General features: G+C 42.1%; 1 pseudogene; it reads right to left on the bottom strand.

Moving 5' to 3' along the window:
- Nucleotides 1-443: 443 nt before the first annotated feature.
- LOC129691539 (U2 spliceosomal RNA) lies at nucleotides 444-549 on the bottom strand (annotated as a pseudogene).
- Nucleotides 550-7,741: the final 7,192 nt, after the last annotated feature.

The raw sequence follows: 7,741 nt of genomic DNA, 5'->3' as shown, positions 1-7,741 counted from the left end.
TACTACAGACTCAAGTGTAAGACCTCAAGTTTTCAACCTATTAGAAGAGAAGAAACACAGCAATGTTTATGACATTGCTCTCAGTGAAGATTTTGGGTTCTACTGTTGGTTTGGTTTTTTATAAGATCTCGAGGCATGGACAACAACAACAAAAAATAGGTATACAGGATTGTATCAAACTTTAAAAGCTTCTATACGACAAGGGAATAATCAAGAGAATAAAGAGACAACCTACAGAATAGGAGAAAATATTTATAAATGATACATCTGTCAAGAGGTCAATATCCAGGATATATATATAAAGTTCAATCACACATCAACAAATAACTTGAGCTAAAGACTTAATTAGAAACATAGCAAGTGAAGACATACAAAAGGCCAACAGGTATGTGACAAGAAACTCAACATCACTAATCATCAGGAAAATGCAAACTGACTTCACAGTGAGATACTAAGCTAGTATAACAGCTTATTGTTGAAAAGTGAAAGATATTAAACTGATAAGAACAGATACTACACTGGACCTTAGCCAAAAGGCCAAGAAGCACTCTGGCAGGGATATTGGTGACTGCAGTTAAGAAAGCGGGACATGGAGCCTGGCATGGTGATGCACGCATTTGAGAGGCAGAGGCAGGTAAGTAAGTTCTAGGCCAGCTTAGCCTACAAAAAGAATTCCAGGAGAACCAGGGATGCAAAGAGAGACTCTTTCTCAATTAAAAAGAGAGAGAGATAAAGAGGTCATGGAAGACTTCTGTAACAACCCCTACCCTCACCTCCAAAAACACAACAGCCTAAACATGAAGCCATCAAAGAGAAATATTTTTAATTCTTTATTAATTACACTTTATTCACTTTGTATCTCCCCTGTGGTTCCCTCCCTCCTCCAGTCCCAATCCATTCCTTCTTCCCCCCTCTGCACACATGCCCCTCCCTTAGTCCACTGATAGGGGAGGTCTTCTTTTCCTTCCTTCTGACCCTAGTCAATAAGGTCTCATCAGGAGTGGCTGCATTGTCTTCCTCTGTGGCCTGGTAAGGCTGATTCCCCCTCAGGGGGAGGTGATCAAAGAGCAGGCCAATCAGTTCATGTCAGAGACAGTCCCTGTCCCCATTACTATGGAACCCACTTGGGCAGTAAACTGCAATGGGCCACATCTGTGCAGGGGTCCTAGGTTATCTCCATGCATAGTCCTTGGTTGGAATATCAAGCTCAGGAAAGAACCCTGTGCTCAGATTTTTTGGTTCTGTTGCTCTCTTTGTGGAGTTCTTGTTCTCTCTAGATCTTACTGTTTCCCACTTCTTTCCTAAGATTCCCTGCACTCTGCCCAAAGGTTGCCCATAAGTCTCAGCATTTGCTTTGATAGTCTGCAGGGCAGAGCCTTTTAGAGGTCCTCTGTGTCAGGCTCCTGACTTGTTCCCTGTTTTCTCCCTCTTCTGATGTCCATCCTCTTTACCTTTCTGGATAGGGATTGAGCATTTTAGCAAGAGTCCTCCCTCTTGATTAGTTTCTTTAGGTGTACAGATTTTAGTGGGTTTATCCTATCTTATATATCTATATGAGAGAGTATTTACCGTGTGCGTCTTTCTTCTTCTGGGATAGCTCACTCATGATGATCTTTTCCAGTTCCCACCATTTACCTGCAAATTTCATGATTTCCTTGTTTTTTATTGCTGAGTAATATTCCATTGTGTAGATGTACTACAATTTCTGTATCCATTCCTCTGTTGCGGAACATCTGGGTTGTTTCCCAGGTTCTAGCTATTACAAATAAAGTTGCTACAAACATGGTTGAGCAAATGTCCTTATTGTGTACTTGAGCCTCTTTTGGGTATATGCCTAGGAGTGGAATAGCTGGATCTTGAGGAAGCACTATTCCTAGTTGTCTGAGGAAGCGCCAGATTGATATGCAGAGTGGTTGAACAAGTTTACATTCCCATCAGCAGTGGAGGAGGGTTCCCCTTTCTCCACAACCTCTCCAGCATGTGTTGTCACTTGAGTTTTTTATCTTAGCCATTCTGATGGGTGTAAGGTCTCTGAAGAAAGAAATAGAAGAAGATATCAGAAGATGGAAAGATCTCCCATGCTCATGGCTTGACAGGATTAATATAGTAAAAATGGCCATCTTACCAAAAGCAATCTATAGATTCAATGAAATTCCCATCAAATTACCAACACAATTCTTTACAGACCTTGAAAGAAAAATTCTTACCTTCATATGGAACAACAAGAAACCCAGAATTGCTAAAACAGTTCTCTACAGTAAAAGACCTTCAGGAGGTATCTCCATCCCTGATCTCAAGCTGTACTATAGAGCAACAATACTATGCCAGTACTGCATGGTACTGGTATAGAAACAGAATGGTGGATCAATGGAATCAAATAGAAGACCCTGACATAAATCCACACACTTATAGACACCTGATCTTTGACAAAGATGCCAAAACCATACAAAGGAAAAAAGACAGCATCTTTAACAAATGGTGCTGGTCTAACTGGATGTCTACATGTAGAAAAATGCAAATAGATCCATACTTATCACCCTGCACAAAACTAAAGTCCAAGTGGATCAAAGACCTCAACATAAAACCAGACACACTAAACGGCTTAGAAGAAAGAGTGGGAAAGAGCCTTGAACTCATTGGCACAGGAGACAACTTCCTGAACAGAACACCAACAGCACACGCTCTAAGAGCAACAATCAATAAATGGGACCTCATGAAACTAAAAAGCTTCTGTAAAGTAAAGGACACTGTCGTCAAAACAAAATGACAGCCCACAGATTGGGAAAGGATCTTCACCAACCCTTTATCTGACAGAGGGTTAATATCCAGTATATATAAAGAACTCAAGAAGTTAAACAGTAACAAATCAAGTAATCCAATTAAAAAATGGGGTACAGAGCTAAACAGAATTCTCTATAGAGTAATATAGAATGGCAGAGAAACACTTAGAGAAATGTTCAACGTCCTTAGTCATCAGGGAAATGCAAATCAAAACGAGAAATCTTAAGAAGTGTGATGAGGGTGCTGAAGTGTAGCTCTCCACAGCTGATGATGTCTGGAGGGCATGTGGGAGGGGAAGGACTCAGTTCTTTTTAAGGGGCAGACCACTGGGGATTTGACCATGCTACAGTGAGTACAGCGATAACACAAATTAGACTTGTTTTTTTGTTGTTGTTGTTGCTGTTGTTCTGTTTGATTGTTTGCTTGTTTGTTTGTCAAGGAGGGGAGATGGTCACAAGGGTGTGATGGACATGGAAGGACTACAAAATGGGTTCGATCAGGGTGTGTGATGTGAAATTAACAAAGAATCAATAAAATATTATATTAAACAATAAAACAGTGAACAGTAACTAGTATCGCAAGTATGTACTAAGAAGAGAATTCTTGTACAGCAATAAAAATTACTGTAACCATTACAAACTATTATACAAAGACTCTTCAAAACACTAAAAGTGTAGAGACCATACTCTACCTGTGTGTGTGTGTGTGTGTGTGTGTGTGTGATCACTGTATCAAAAATATCCTACATCCCATGTTGACTGTAACATCATTTATAACAGCCAAGCTGTGGAATCAACTTCCTTGTTCGTCAACAACTGAATGGATGAACAGACATTGTGGAAACACATAATGGCAGCTACTTGGCCTTATAAAAAAGAAGCAAATCTTGTCACTTGTAACCCCATAGATGAACCTAAAGGACACTATATTAAATAAAATAAGCTAGGTACAGTAAACTAAATGCAGCAGGAACTCACTTCTGTGCAGGATCTGAGAGGTTGAACTTTCAGGAGCAGATTGTAGAATGGTGGTTACGTTATTAACAGCACCAGTTTCCATTAAGCAGAAAGAATTCAGGAAATCCATTATTCAAATGGTGACCATAGTTAATAATAATGTATTGCATACCTTAAAATTTTGCTGAGAGAGTAGATTTGAAATGTCACCATTAAAAATAAGGATGTGAGATGATGGATATGTTAATTAGCTTGATTTAGCCAGTTTAGAACTCACAGATATATCAAAATATCACATGTGTACTATAAATATCTACAATTCTTCATTTGCTAATGAAAGATTTTAGTTTAGTGTAGATGGTATACAATTTTTATGTAGGAGAGCATAAAAGATGAAGAAGCTTTGATCCTCTCTCTAGATGGAATGAAGCCCAAAAATAAATAACAATGGCGGCCCTGGGCTTCTGTGGGCTGGCCTGCAGTGGAAGGAAGCTCCAGGCACAAGACGGTCGAGTGAGCCCACACACCATGCTACATCGCTGTGGGACCCTCTGGCTACAGACCCCTCTGAGGTGGAGCTGCACTTTCTGGGGGGCTCACTGTGCACAAATATCCCAAGGAAAGGCTCCCAAGCTGTTTAATGGCCCCACCTGCATGCTACCGCCTGGAGCCTGAGTCCCACATTGTAAGTCGTATTCCAATGCCAAAAGCACTCATTAAAATCCCACGAGAGATGAGATAAGATGACAACCAACTCCAAGGAGCAACTGCATTTCTCTGAAAAGCATGACAGTCTTACGAAGAAGTTCTGTTAGCTCCTCGATATTGAGGATTTGGAAAGAATCCATACATTTTCCAAAATGATAGATTCCCTTAAATCAAATGGATTTAAGGATTTTCTTTAAACCAGAAGGAAGGGTTGCCCTTTTCCCGGGTTCTTAAAACTTTCCCTGAGCTGATGCTAGCCCTTCACTACAGAGCATAGAGTTCACTTATTGACACCTGTCACAGCCAGGTGCCTAGAAAGTGCTCCCTGGGGGAAGTGCCTTCCTGCCATCCATGGAGCCTCGGTAGGGCACTCATGTCCCCACGAAGATGGAATCACACACTGAAGGTGGAGTCCGGCTCACAGAGCCTCTCAGCAATGCCTGTGCACATCTATTAGACTGAAAGCGGTGTTTTTCAGGATTCGCGGATGACATGTTGGTTTAAACAGCTAGAAGTCCACCAAAGCCCAGTGTTTTCTGTCATTTTTAAAAGCTTAATTATGAAAGGAGCAAGGTTCCAAGTTGAGATAGGAGAATGGAGGAGAGAGGGAAGTTCCAGAGGCAACAAAATGGACATATGAAAGAAATCAAAGGTATACGAGAAAGGCTGGAAACCCATGAGGTTGAACGCTGCTTGTAACAGAAGAGCATACATGGGGGGAAGGAGCAGTTAGCATTTCTAAGCAATCTCCAATTTCTGGAGAAGGTGGGCAATACATAAATGGCAGTACTCTCATGGCTCAGGGCCTTCAGGTTTCACACTTTCCAGCTTTCTGGATCACTTGAATTTTTAGGAGTACCTTTCATCTTTTTGATAAACTGTCCCTGTTTCTAACTCTGTCTGTATGTCTATGGTCCATTGTGTGTGTGTGTGCGTGCGTGTGTGTGTGTGTGTGTGTGTGTGTGTGTGCGTGCATGCGTGCGTGCGTGCGTGCGTGTGTGTGTGTGTGTGTTTCAGAATATAAGAACCTGGAAAGTCAGCAGGTAGACTCTGGCCTCTGAGCCATACCTGTAAGAGTCAAGCATGTCTTCCTTCAGAGAAAACATTATAATTGTGGCCAGGAATGGCATCTCTAGCCCATCTTGAGGCTGATGAGTACAGCCAAGAAAGCTGGAGGATCCTAGCACCAGAGAGCAATGCCACCTCCTTGTTTTATGTCTCTATGGTAACCTCTGAAGATGTATAACTCCTGACCTCTACACACACACACACACACACACACACACACACACACACACACACCTTTCATCCATTTGCAGTTCTGGTGAGATAAATGTTTAAAGAATGGAGTCCTGTCTGTGGAGGGGGGATTTTAATAATACGGGGCTATACTTATCCCTAATTTATCCCCCATCTTTTGGCAATTAACATTTGATTGCATCTGAAGAAGGGCTTCATCATTCTATAAAGAAAGGCAACTTATAACATGAAAAGCTCACAGCTTTTCAGGGTAAAAAGGAAAATTTATGCCAGGAGTGGTTTTCAAAAAACAAAGTCTTCTATGTACCTTACAAGAACAAAGCATTTCCTCCTTGTGTGCAGTCTGAGATGTGTAGCAGGAAATCCTGGCACTTGATGATTCCATTTCTACCCAAACGGGCACATTTCAGAAGCACAATAAATGCCTTTTCTGCCTGGACCTTTTCCAGCTCTGTCATTATCCTTGTCATTACTGTTAGTTAGGCATTGGTTTCGCCTAAAGCTATGAAGCGTCAAAGTTACATCCTTCATGGCTGTCCCTGAGGCATCCACACATCCCAATGGGCCTTACATTCGCATGCTGTATTTTTATTTCCATCAGATTATGAATCTTCCAAACACCCCCTCCACCACTGTGAATGAAAAGACACCCCAAGACAACAGATATTTCCCCCAGTCAAATGGAAATGTCACTGTCTGGAGAACTGCAGCCCCGGTGCTGCTGTTGGCTGAGCTAACAAGAAGATTTCATCCTAGACCGCCTTTGATCTCAACCCCCAGCTAGGAGAAGTTCCGCTTTGCTGCAGGGCTGTAATGAGAGCACGGTGGCATCTGAGCAATGGGAGCCAAGCCAGCAGAGGGAGAAGCACTCAGACCCTGGGGTCCTGGCTCTCTTACTCCTCAGTAGAGAGTTGGGAATCTGAATATTGGTTGAATTTCAGCCAAGTTCAAGCAAGGACATCCAGGTAAAGATGAGGGTCTGGCAAATACAGCTTACTGTGTGTGACTTAGACAATACATAGCCACTGGTCAGGGTAAGGAAAGACGCAGGAAGTTGATGGCCCACTGAAAATGGAGGAATTTGGTATAGGGGAGATGTACAGAGACAGTTCCTATGATCCATACATTCCTGGGAAGCAGTGTGAAAAGAAGATACTACACTTTAGCATCACTTCCAAATAAAAAAGGCTGTCTCAGCTACACAGATAGTTTAGTTTGGGGCCTACTTGTGGAAAGGGAGTGTAGTATAAGGCACTGTAGATAGGCAGGTCCAGGGCAGGCGTTAGACAAACAGCCTAGCAAAATCTAATACAGAGTCTGGAAGTACCAGGACCTTTCAGCCTGGCTCAGATACACAGAGCTCATTTTTTTTTTTTTTTTACCATTCCAAACATTAAACCCAAGAGCTATGTAACTTTGGGCTCCTGGGCGATGAGCATCAGGCTACACCATAACCTATGTCCTGTCTAAGAAAAGTTGAGATTGAGGAGCTACAGGCGTGACCAAGGCTTTCAACACTCAGATCCTACCTGACCTGGAGAGCTGTCTACAGCAGGCTCAGAAATATGATCATCAGGATGCAATAGTCCAGTGTAGCAGTAGAGTTACTAAGCAATTATCTTGGCCTAATAGCTCACTTATTATTTGAAAGAAAAGAGCAGGAGCCTTTCTCTAAGCAGCAAATCTAGACTCTTGGTTCCTCGTCTGTGTGACACAAACTGGAAAGGTCAGTGAGTGACTACATGCATCTAACTCTGGAAAGCCTTCAGGGTTGGCTGTGCGATTGGTGGGAGAAGGTGAACAGAGAAGTCTATCAAGATTATGAAAGCAGAAGGAAGACCAGATAAAATCAGTAACTCCATGATTTGAAAAAAAGATACAGTCTAGCAGCTGGTGAAAAGGGAAGAAAGGGGAAAGACCATTTCTCAACATCCATGGCATGAAGAATAGAAAAGATGGCAGGGGAAGTCGTGGGAAGAGAAAAGAGATTCCCCTATAAAATCTCTGGCGTCCACAAAGTAATAAAGAATGTCTCC

This window comes from Psammomys obesus, unplaced genomic scaffold, assembly GCF_907164565.1.
Source record: "Psammomys obesus unplaced genomic scaffold, mPsaObe1.curated_primary_1811, whole genome shotgun sequence".
NCBI lineage: Eukaryota > Metazoa > Chordata > Mammalia > Rodentia > Muridae > Psammomys > Psammomys obesus.
This window is presented reverse-complemented; position numbering and strand designations above follow the sequence as displayed.